Source organism: Arachis stenosperma, chromosome 2 (assembly GCF_014773155.1).
Source record: "Arachis stenosperma cultivar V10309 chromosome 2, arast.V10309.gnm1.PFL2, whole genome shotgun sequence".
NCBI lineage: Eukaryota > Viridiplantae > Streptophyta > Magnoliopsida > Fabales > Fabaceae > Arachis > Arachis stenosperma.
The window spans coordinates 42403696-42415763 of NC_080378.1; positions in this window are offsets into that span (position 1 = coordinate 42403696).

Below are 12068 nucleotides of genomic sequence, written 5' to 3' on the forward strand. Positions count from 1 at the left end.
GTTGTCAGCAGCTACCTCCCATCCGCGCAGTGAAAGCTAATGCACGCACTCTGTCACAGTACTGCCAATCACCGGTTTGGTTCCCTCCCCTACCGGAATAGAATCACTCTTTTGCGTCTGTCACTAACGCCCAGTAGGTTACAGGTTTGAAGCACGTCACAGTCATTCAATCATTGAATCCTACTCAGAATACCACAGACAAAGTTAGACCTTCCGGATTCTCTTGAATGCTGCCATCAAGTCCTGCCTATACCACGAAGATTCCTTTTAAAGAATCCAAGAGATATTCACTAAGCCTCAGATGCTTGTAGAACAAGAATGGTTGTCAGTCACCTTGTTCATGAGTGAGAATGGTGATGGGCGTCAATCATCACCTTCATCATGTTGAAGAACAAGTGATATCTTGGATAAAGAACAAGCGGAATTGAATGGAAGAACAATAGTAATTGCATTAATACTCGAGGTACAGCAGAGCTCCACACCTTAATCTATGGTGTGTAGAAACTCCACCGTTGAAAATACATAAGCATAAGGTCTAGGCATGGCCGAATGGCCAGCCTCCCAATGATCTAAGAACTAGATGTCCAAAGATGATCAAAGGATCAAAAACAATCCAAAGATGAAAAATACAATAGTAAAAGGTCCTACTTATAGAAAACTAGTAGCCTAGGGTGTACAGAGATGAGTAAATGACATAAAAATCCACTTCCGGGCCCACTTGGTGTGTGCTTGGGCTGAGCAATGAAGCATTTTCGTGTAGAGACTCTTCTTGGAGTTAAACGCCAGCTTTTATGCCAGTTTGGGCGTTTAACTCCCATTTAGGTGCCAGTTCCGGCGTTTAACGCTGGAATTTCTTGAGGTGACTTTGAACGCCGGTTTGGGCCATCAAATCTTGGGCAAAGTATGGACTATTATATATTGCTGGAAAGCCCAGGATGTCTACTTTCCAACGCCGTTGAGAGCGCGCCAATTGGGCTTCTGTAGCTCCAGAAAATCCACTTCGAGTGCAGGGAGGTCAGAATCCAACAGCATCTGCAGTCCTTTTGAGTCTCTGGATCAGATTTTTGCTCAGATCCCTCAATTTCAGCCAGAAAATACCTGAAATCACAGAAAAACACACAAACTCATAGTAAAGTCCAGAAAAGTGAATTTTAACTAAAAACTAATAAAAATATAATAAAAACTCAACTAAAACTACCAAAAACATACTAAAAACAATGCCAAAAAGCGTACAAATTATCCGCTCATCAGCTATGCTAATGAAGTAGACCAGCTGTTGGATCTTTCCTTCTTCACGGACAAGGACGGCCGCCAAGGCTTCGTCCGTTACTGCCAGGTATAGAAATAGCATCTCGCCGTCCTTGGGTTTGCCTAGGACTGGTGGTGCCGAAAGTATATTTTTTGAAATGGTTGAAAGCTTCTTCACAGGCCAGGGTCTATTCAATGGCTATCCCTTTCCTCATGAGGTTGAAGAAGGGAAGAGCTCTGGCCTCCGATGCGCCGAGGAAACGAGATAGAGCTGTAAGCCTTCTGGCTAATCTCTGCACGTCCTTGATGCACCCTGGGCTTGTCATTCGCAGAATAGCTTCACACTTGTCAGGGTTCGCTTCGACCCCCCTCTGGGTTATCATGAAACCGAGGAAATTCCTGGATTCTATGGTAAAAGCGCATTTGAGGGGGTTGAGTTTCACGCCGTGTCTGCGAAAAGACGTGAACCCAGTCTCGAGGTCGCTGACGTTAGGATTTTTGCTAGTAAAGAATTTTATAAATATAGTCGCGTTGTAGATATAGATTCTAAACCAACAAAAATCCCTTCGTACAAACATTTTGGTTGTCACAAGTAACAAACCCCTTTAAAATTGATAACCGAGTATTTAAACCTCGGGTCGTCTTCTCAAGGAATTGCAGGGAGGTATGTTCTTATTACTGGTTATGAGTTTGTAAATTGGGATTTTGGAGTTTGGGCAATGGGCACAAGCATATTTAAATGACAAGTAAAATAAATTAACAATAATAAAATCTCTTGGCAAGGTAGAAGAACTAGAAGTCCTATCCTAGTTATCCTTATCAATTGTGATGAGAATTGGATTTTTCTCCCACTTTGTTAACCTCTAACTATGAAGGTAAGTTAAGTGAATGAATTAATTCGAATCCTCAAGTCCCAGTCTTTGCTTGGGAAAAGTTGGAGTTATTGGATCTCGAATTAATTCTTGAAGAATTCCAATTTTCAGTCAACAATGAGTTTGATAACTCAAGAGTTACCAATTAATCAACCAAAGCCAAAAGGGAATAAAATCTACTTGAATGAAAATAATTTGGATAGACACCAAGCATCAGTGACATATAATTCTGAAATATCTCAATTGTATTAATAAAATAAAATCAATCCAAATATGAAACATTGAAAATAAATAAATACAAAGAACATTGAACCTGGGATTGAGAGTCACTCCTAAAACTAAGAGAAGTCCTAAATCCTAATCCTAAGAGAGAGGAGAGAACCTATCTCACTAGAAACTACATCTAAAATAATAAAAAGTGAATTATGAATAGCCTCCTGAGTCTCTGCACGTTCCCTGACTTTAATCTGTGTTTCTGGGCCGAAAACTGGGTTGAAATGCGGCCCAGAATCTCTGCCAGCGACTTTTGTAATTTTGCAGATCGCGCACGTCACGCGATCGCGTCATCCATGCGGACGCGTCATTCGCGTTTTTCCTGCCACGCGTTCGCGTCGTCCATGCTTCCACGTCACTTGTACTTTTCCAATCCACGCGGTCGTGTGAGCCATGCGGCCGCGTCACTGTGAATTCCTTTCTTCTGCGCGGTCGCGTCGTTGACGCGTACGCGTCACTTCTCGCTGGTCATCTCCTCAATTTCTTGTGTTCCTTCCATTTTTGCAAGCTTCCTTCCCAATCTCTCACCCATTCATGCCCTATAGAGCCTGAAACACTTAACACACAGATCAAGGCATCGAATGGTAATAAGAGAGGATTAAGATTAGCTAAATTAAGACCAAAGAAGCATGTTTTCAATCATGTAATAATTTAAGGAAGGAAATATAAATGCATGCTAATTATAAGAATAAGTGGGTAAAGACCATGATAAAACCACACAATTAAACACATTGTGAACCATAAAATAGTGGTTTATCAACCTCCCCACACTTAAACATTAGCATGTCCTCATGCTAAACTCAAGGAGACCAAATAAATGAGTAGGGAAAGGCAAGACTCATGTAATGCAACCTATGAATGTGAATGCAACTACATGCTAAAATGATTCTACCTACTTGGTGAAAAAGTAAATAAATCCTTCAAGAATAAATATGAACTGGATTTCACTAATTCAAATCACAAAATACAATATAAGTAACTTGCAAGAAGAAGATAGCTCATGAAAGCAGGGAACATAGAATTAAGCACTGAGCCCTTACTAGAAGTGTATATCACTCTAATCTCTCAAGTGTATAGGGTTATTCACTCTACTCTACTAATCTTGCTTTCTATAGCTTGCTCTTCATCTAACAATCAACAAAAGTTTAATGCACCAATACACAAATCAAGAGGTCTTTTAACGGTTGTAATGGGGTTAGGGTCAAGGTAGGATTGTATTTGGCCAAGTGGACTAAAATCTGAATCCTTAATTAACATAAACTTTCCACCTAACTCAAGACAATTCATTTAATTAAAATACAAAATCTAACTTCCCATTAACTGTGTTTACTACATATTTATGCATTCCAAGTTTTGAGTACAGCTCATATGCATTGATTTCACTATTTATTTTGGGGTATTTCGTCCCCTTTTATTAATTGCTCTTTTTTTTCTCAATGCATATGATTAAAGTATTGAATGCAATAACATGTGCTCAACCATTATTTTGCACATTTTCACTAAAATATATAACACTCAATTATTCAAACCAAATATTTTCAGACCCAACTTCCCCACACTTAAATCATGAGCACTTTTACTAGTATAAGCTAACCAAGGATTCAAATTAAGGACATTATTGTTTTCCGCTTAGAGTTAGTAATGAGCTAAAGTAAAGAAAAAATGGGTATATTAGGCTCAAATTGGTTTGCAATGGATAATGAAAGGGCTAAGGCCATATGGGTATGCAAGCTTAGTGAAACAAAGGCCTCAATCATATCAGTGCATGCATACATCAAACAATGGAAATATAGAATTAAGCAAGACAAAGATCACAATTTTAGAAAAGAAAATACACAAAAAAAAATAAAATATTAGTTGATAAAATGCAACCAATCAAATAGGCTCAAAATCTCACTGGTTTTGTATTTTCGAGCTCTAAAGTATGTTCCAAAATAAGATTTCTTCAAACAAGTTTTTCAAAAAGTTTTATTCAAATTAGTGAAATACTATAAAAATTTCTTGAAAAAGAAAATATTACTTTAGCCAAATGGTAAAATATGCACAAAAAATAAATATGCAATCAAACATGCAAATACAACAATGAAAAACAAAAATTGGTGTTGAGAAGGGACTAACTAATCCGTGGAGATCGGTATCGACCTCCCCACACTTTAAGATTGCACCGTCCTTGGTGCATGTTGAGATGTGCAAGTGGATGGGGGTTGTGGTTCCTCAGCTGGGGCTCTTTTGGTTCCTTTCCTTGTCGGTGGTTTGGAAGTAGTTTTCTCTTGACCCTTCTTGGTGGCCATCCTGAAAAGGGAAAAAGAAAGTAACTTTGAAAGCTAAGGGTTAGAGCAAGGAAGAGAGCGGAAAAGGTGGTAATCAATGCACAATAAAGAGGAATGACATTACCACATGGTCATGACTACATGTGAAAAGTTCATCAATGGAAATATAGCAAGTGCATATAATAACAGTATGCAAGATGTTGATTGGCATGCTGGCAAAGGCATGAGTAGCATAGATCAAGCATTCAATGTCCAGGTTGGATTACCAAGTCTTTCAAACTACAACATGTTTGTAATGACAATTATATATAATGAATATGATATGAAAAAGGGTTTCGTGAAAAGCAGGCATTTAGAGTAGTGGGATAAAAGATACTGAAAAATAGTGCATAATGCCATACGGGCGTTTTCACAAACACTTAGCATGCATGGTAAATAATATAATGAAGATAATAAATTGAACATGCAAGCAACCCTATAAAAATAATATATAATTGTCAAACAATTCTTTGAATAATCCATAAGCAAAATAAATAAATTTCTAACACCAATGAAAATAATGCAATGAATGAAATTATGTAAATAAATTAAATGGAAGTGAAGAGGGATGAGAAGAAGAAAGCAAGAAAAGGAAGAAGAAAGAAGAAAAGAGATAAGGAAGGAAGAAAAGAATTAGATGTAGGGAAGAAAAGATAAGATATTTGGTTGCTTTGGAAAAAGTTGTGCGGTGCAAGCGACGCGGACGCGTGGGGGACGCAGTCGCCCAACTTGCGCTTGAAGATAATCGACGCGGTCGCATCGGTCACGCGGTCGCGTGACATGTTTTATGCTACTGGCGCGAGGGCAGCCTCGCGCTCGCACAACTCTCTATTCAAAATCTTAATTTGCCAAAGTTTGGGTGACGTGATCGCGTGGTCGACGCGATCGCATGAGTGGCCAATATGGGGATATGACGCGGTCGAGTCGGTCACGCGGCCACGTGGGAAGAATTGTGCGTTTAGCACCAATCCAACACCACTCTAACATAACTTTCGGTCATACACCTTTTCTACGTAGAATTCCAAGGCACGCGGTCGCGTGGGAGGCCATTATTCCCATATGACGCGGTTGTGTGGGACAATTTGTGCCATTGGCACGCCTCCAGCCACGCTCTCGCGTGACTCTCTGTCTGTTTTTATTTTCTCCCCTCTCCTTGCGACGCGGGCGCGTCATTGATGCGGTCGCGTCGCGTGGCATTTTTTTTATATATTAGATGCAAATACAGATGCAATGAATGTTATGCAAAATTCTAGGTTGAATCAAAACTCAAAATTAGACTAAAATTTAAACTGAAAAAGGAACGATCATACCATGGTGGGTTGTCTCCCACCTAGCACTTTAGTTAAAGTCCTTAAGTTGGACACTCTGATAAGCTCCTTATTATGGTGGCTTGTGCTTGTACTGATCCAGGAATCTCCACCAGTGTTTAGAATTCCAATAGCCTCCGGGGTCCCAAACTAGGCGCAGAAAGCCTTCAAGTAAGTTAAAGCAAGTGACAAGGCCCCAAGAGTGGTGATTGGTAGAATGGATTCCGGGGTCCTAGACCTTGCCTTTGCACCCGTCTTTTGGTTGAGCAATATTGTTCCATCCGGGTAGCAAGCAGTCTGAATTCTCACGTAAGCGGCCAAACAACTTCCTAGACCCATTCAGTTGAGCTCTATACCAACCTTTACTCTTAAACTTAAAGCTTCCAACCATGATGAACCTTGTAGGACATTTCTTACCACTGGCCATTTTCTTCTTACTCTTAATGTCACAAAGAGCTATAAGTTGACCATCCGTCTCCAGTAGCCCATATTCAAGTGGAATTAGAAAGCTAAGGGATATGAATTTTACCCACTTAAATGTTGTGAAGGATGATGGCAACTTAGAGGGAGGTATCTTTAATGAAATTGTAAGCTCCACTCCCTTGTGCTCTTTTCTGCTAACTACTACCTCTTTGCAAGCTTCTTCAATTTCAACCTCTTCCTCTTAGTAGCTCTCTTCCAATTCAATCTCCTCTTCATTGCTCTCCAAGGGCATGGGAGGTTGTGCTTCTTCTTCTTGAATCTCCATCTCTTGATCAACCTCTTCCAAGTCGTCAAATGTGATATGCGTTGGAGGTTGTACACCGTCCTCAGCATCAATTTCAAACGTCTTGGAAGGGGGTTCTATGACTGTACTTTTCCATGGAGGTTCTGCATCTCCTAAATCTTCAACCACTTCTTCCTCTGCAACTATTATAGCTTCCTCCACTTGTTCCAGTACAAAGTCATGCTCATTATTATCCACTGGAGTCTCTAGTGTCTCTTTCATGCTACGTTCTTCATTAGATTGTCCACATCAAGCCATGGGGGTTCCTTGAGTGTCCGAACGTCGGGAAGCTAATTGATTTATCGCTTGATCCAGTTGGCGAAGGGTTGCTTGAAGTTTTACACCTGTTTCCGTGAGGCGATCCGTTGAATCTTGCTGCGCTCGGCTATCATAAGTAGGATCATAGTGCTCTTGGATTGATGGATATGGAGATGGCAAATATTGAGGTGGTGGTTCTTGGGAGTAATTGGGTTGGAATTCGGGTGGTTCTATATATGGTTCATATGGCTCATAAGGTGGTTGGTATGGTGGTTGAGGGTTAGGGTTATATGGAGGTGAATGGCAGAAAGGGGCTTGTGAGTATGGTGGTTGTTGATAATCAAAAGATTGCTCACCATAGCTATTGCCTTGATATGCATCACAGAATGGTTGTTGATAGTCCATTTGGGGTGGTTGTCGCCATGAGGGTTGATCAAATCCGTGTGGCTCCTCCCATCTTTGATTGTTCCAACCATGGTGCATGTTGTCATTATAATCTCTTCTTTCTGCAACATAATTATAACCAGACTCATAGCCAAAGGGGTGAGAGTTCATAGTAGAGAGAGAAAATAAAAACAAAAACTAACAAAAAGAAAATATTTTGAAAAAGAGATGATTTAAAAAAAATTGAATTTTGAAAAATAAGATAAGATAAGATAAACAAATTTTAAAATAAAAATCTGAATTTTTTTTATATAAAATTAAAACTAAAACGCCTAATCTAAGCAATCAAACAACTAATAGTTGTTAATCACAGTCAATCCCAGGCAACGGCGCCATTTTGACGTTAGGATTTTTGCTAGTAAAGAATTTTATAAAAATAGTCGTGTTGTAGATATAGATTCTAAACCAACAGAAATCCCTTCGTACAAACGTTTTGGTTGTCACAAGTAACAAACCCCTTTAAAATTGATAACCGAGTATTTAAACCTCGGGTCGTCTTCTCAAGGAATTGCAGGGAGGTATGTTCTTATTATTGGTTATGAGTTTGTAAATTGGGGTTTTGGAGTTTGGGCAATGGGCACAAGCATATTTAAATGACAAGTAAAATAAATTAACAATAATAAAATCTCTTGGCAAGGTAGAAGAACCGGAAGTCCTATCCTAGTTATCCTTATCAATTGTGATGAGAATTGGATTTTTCTCCCACTTTGTTAACCTCTAACTATGAAGGTAAGTTAAGTGAATGAATTAATTCGAATCCTCAAGTCCCAGTCTTTCCTTGGGAAAAGTTGGAGTTATTGGATCTCGAATTAATTCTTGAAGAATTCCAATTTTCAGTCAACAATGAGTTTGATAACTCAAGAGTTACCAATTAATCAACCAAAGCCAAAAGGGAATAAAATCTACTTGAATGAAAATAATTTGGATAGACACCAAGCATCAGTGACATATAAGTCTGAAATATCTCAATTGTATTAATAAAATAAAATCAATCCAAATATGAAACATTGAAAATAAATAAATACAAAGAACATTGAACCTGGGATTGAGAGTCACTCCTAAAACTAAGAGAAGTCCTAAATCCTAATCCTAAGAGAGAGGAGAGAACCTATCTCACTAGAAACTACATCTAAAATAATAAAAAGTGAATTATGAATAGCCTCCTGAGTCTCTGCACGTTCCCTGACTTTAATCTGTGTTTCTGGGCCAAAAACTGGGTTGAAATGCGGCCCAGAATCTCTGCCAGCGACTTTTGTAATTTTGCAGATCGTGCACGTCACGCGATCGCGTCATCCATGCGGACGCGTCATTCGCGTTTTTCCCTACAACACGTTCGCGTCGTCCACGCATTCGCGTCACTTGTGCTTTTCCAATCCGCGCGGTCGCGTGAGCCATGCGGCCGCGTCACTGCGAATTCCTTTCTTCCGCGCGGTCGCGTTGTTGATGCGTACGCGTCACTTCTCGCTGGTCATCTCCTCAATTTCTTGTGTTCCTTCCATTTTTGCAAGCTTCCTTCCCAATCTCTCACTCATTCATGCCCTATAGAGCCTGAAACACTTAACACACAGATCAAGGCATCAAATGGTAATCAGAGAGGATTAAGATTAGCTAAATTAAGACCAAAGAAGCATGTTTTCAATCATGTAATAATTTAAGGAAGGAAATATAAATGCATGCTAATTATATGAATAAGTGGGTAAAGACCATGATAAAATCACACAATTAAACACATTGTGAACCATAAAATAGTGGTTTATCAACCTCCCCACAGTTAAACATTAGCATGTCCTCATGCTAAACTCAAGGAGACCAAATAAATGAGTAGGGAAAGGCAAGACTCATGTAATGCAACCTATGAATGTGAATGCAACTACATGCTAAAATGATTCTACCTACTTGGTGAAAAAGTAAATAAATCCTTCAAGAATAAATATGAACTGGATTTCACTAATTCAAATCACAAAATACAATATAAGTAACTTGCAAGAAGAAGATAGCTCATGAAAGCAGGGAACATAGAATTAAGCACTGAGCCCTCACTGGAATTGTATATCACTCTAATCTCTCAAGTGTATAGGGTTATTCACTCTACTCTACAAATCTTGCTTTCTATAGCTTGCTCTTCATCTAACAATCAACAAAAATTTAATGCACCAATACACAAATCAAGAGGTCTTTTAACGGTTGTAATGGGGTTAGGGTTAAGGTAGGATTGTATTTGGCCAAGTGGACTAAAATCTGAATCCTTAATTAACATAAACTTTCCACCTAACTCAAGACAATTCATTTAATTAAAATACAAAATCTAACTTCCCATTAACTGTGTTTACTACGTATTTATGCATTCCGAGTTTTGAGTACAGCTCATATGCATTGATTTCACTATTTATTTTTGGGTATTTCGTCCCCTTTTATTAATTGCTCTTTTTTTTTCTCAATGTATATGATTAAAGTATTGAATGCAATAACATGTGCTCAACCATTATTTTGCACATTTTCACTAAAATATATAACACTCAATTATTCAAACCAAATATTTTCAGACCCAACTTCCCCACACTTAAATCATGAGCACTTTTACTAGTATAAGCTAACCAAGGATTCAAATTAAGGACATTATTGTTTTCCGCTTAGACTTAGTAATGAGCTAAAGTAAAGAAAAAATGGGTATATTAGGCTCAAATTGGTTTGCAAAGGATAATGAAAGGGGTAAGGCCATATGGGTATGTAAGCTTAGTGAAACAAAGGCCTCAATCATATCAGTGCATGCATACATCAAACAATGGAAATATAGAATTAAGCAAGACAAAGATCACAATTTTAGAAAAGAAAACACAAAAAAAAAATAAAATATTGGTTGATAAAATGCAACCAATCAAATAGGCTCAAAATCTCACTGGTTTTGTGTTTTCGAGCTCTAAAGTATGTTCCAAAATAAGATTTCTTCAAACAAGTTTTTCAAAAAGTTTTATTCAAATTAGTGAAATACTATAAAAATTTCTTGAAAAAGAAAATATTACTTTAGCCAAGTGGTAAAATATGCACAAAAAATAAATATGCAATCAAACATGCAAATGCAACAATGAAAAACAAAAATTGGTGTTGAGAAGGGACTAACTAATCCGTGGAGATCGGTATCGACCTCCCCACACTTTAAGATTGCACCGTCCTCAGTGCATGCTGAGATGTGCAGGTGGATGGGGGTTGTGGTTCCTCAGCTGGGACTCTTTTGGTTCCTTTCCTTGCCGGTGGTTTGGAAGTAGTTTTCTCTTGACCCTTCTTGGTGGCCATCCTGAAAAGGGAAAAAGAAAGTAACTTTGAAAGCTAAGGGTTAGAGCAAGGAAGAGAGCGGAAAAGGTGGTAATCAATGCACAATAAAGAGGAATGAAATTACCACATGGTCATGACTACATGTGAAAAGTTCATCAATGGAAATATAGCAAGTGCATGTAATAACAGTTAAATGCAAGATGTTGATTGGCATGCTGGCAAAGGCATGAGTAGCATAGATCAAGCATTCAATGTCCAGGTTGGATTACCAAGTCTTTCAAACTACAACATGTTTGTAATGACAATTATATATAATGAATATGATATGAAAAAGAGTTTCGTGAAAAGCAGGCATTTAGAGTAGTAGGATAAAAGATACTGAAAAATAGTGCATAATGCCATACGGGCGTTTTCACAAACACTTAGCATGCATGGTAAATAATCTAATGAAGATAAAAAATTGAACATGCAAGCAACCCTATAAAAATAATATATAATTGTCAAACAATTCTTTGAATAATCCATAAGCAAAATAAATAAATTTCTAACACCAATGAAAATAATGCAATGAATGAAATTATGCAAATAAATTAAATGGAAGTGAAGAGGGATGAGAAGAAGAAAGCAAGAAAAGGAAGAAGAAAGAAGAAAAGAGATAAGGAAGGAAGAAAAGAATTAGATGTAGGGAAGAAAAGATAAGATATTTGGCTGCTTTGGAAAAAGTTGTGCGGTGCAAGCGACGCGGACGCGTGGGGGACGCAGTCGCCCAACTTGCGCTTGAAGTTAATCGACGTGGTCGCATCGGTCACGCGGTCGCGTGACACGTTTTATGCTACTGGCGCGAGGGCAGCCTCGTGCTCGCACAACTCTCTGTTCAAAATCTTAATTTGCCAAATTTTGGGTGACGTGAACGCGTGGTCGACGCGATCGCATGAGTGGCCAATATGGGGATATGACGCAGTCGCGTCGGTCACGCGGCCGCGTGGGAAGAATTGTGCGTTTAGCACCAATCCAACACCACTCTAACATAACTTTCGGTCATGCACCTTTTCTACGTAGAATTCCAAGGCACGCGGTCGCGTGGGAGGCCATTATTCCCATATGACGCGGTCGTGTGGGACGATTTGTGCCATTGGCACGCCTCCAGCCACGCTCTCGCGTGACTCTCTGTTCGTTTTTATTTTCTCCCCTCTCCTTGCGACGCGGGCGCGTCATTGATGCGGTTGCGTCGCGTGGCATTTTTTTATATTAGATGCAAATACAGATGCAATGAATGTTATGCAAAATTCCAGGTTCAATCAAAACTCAAAATTAGACTAAA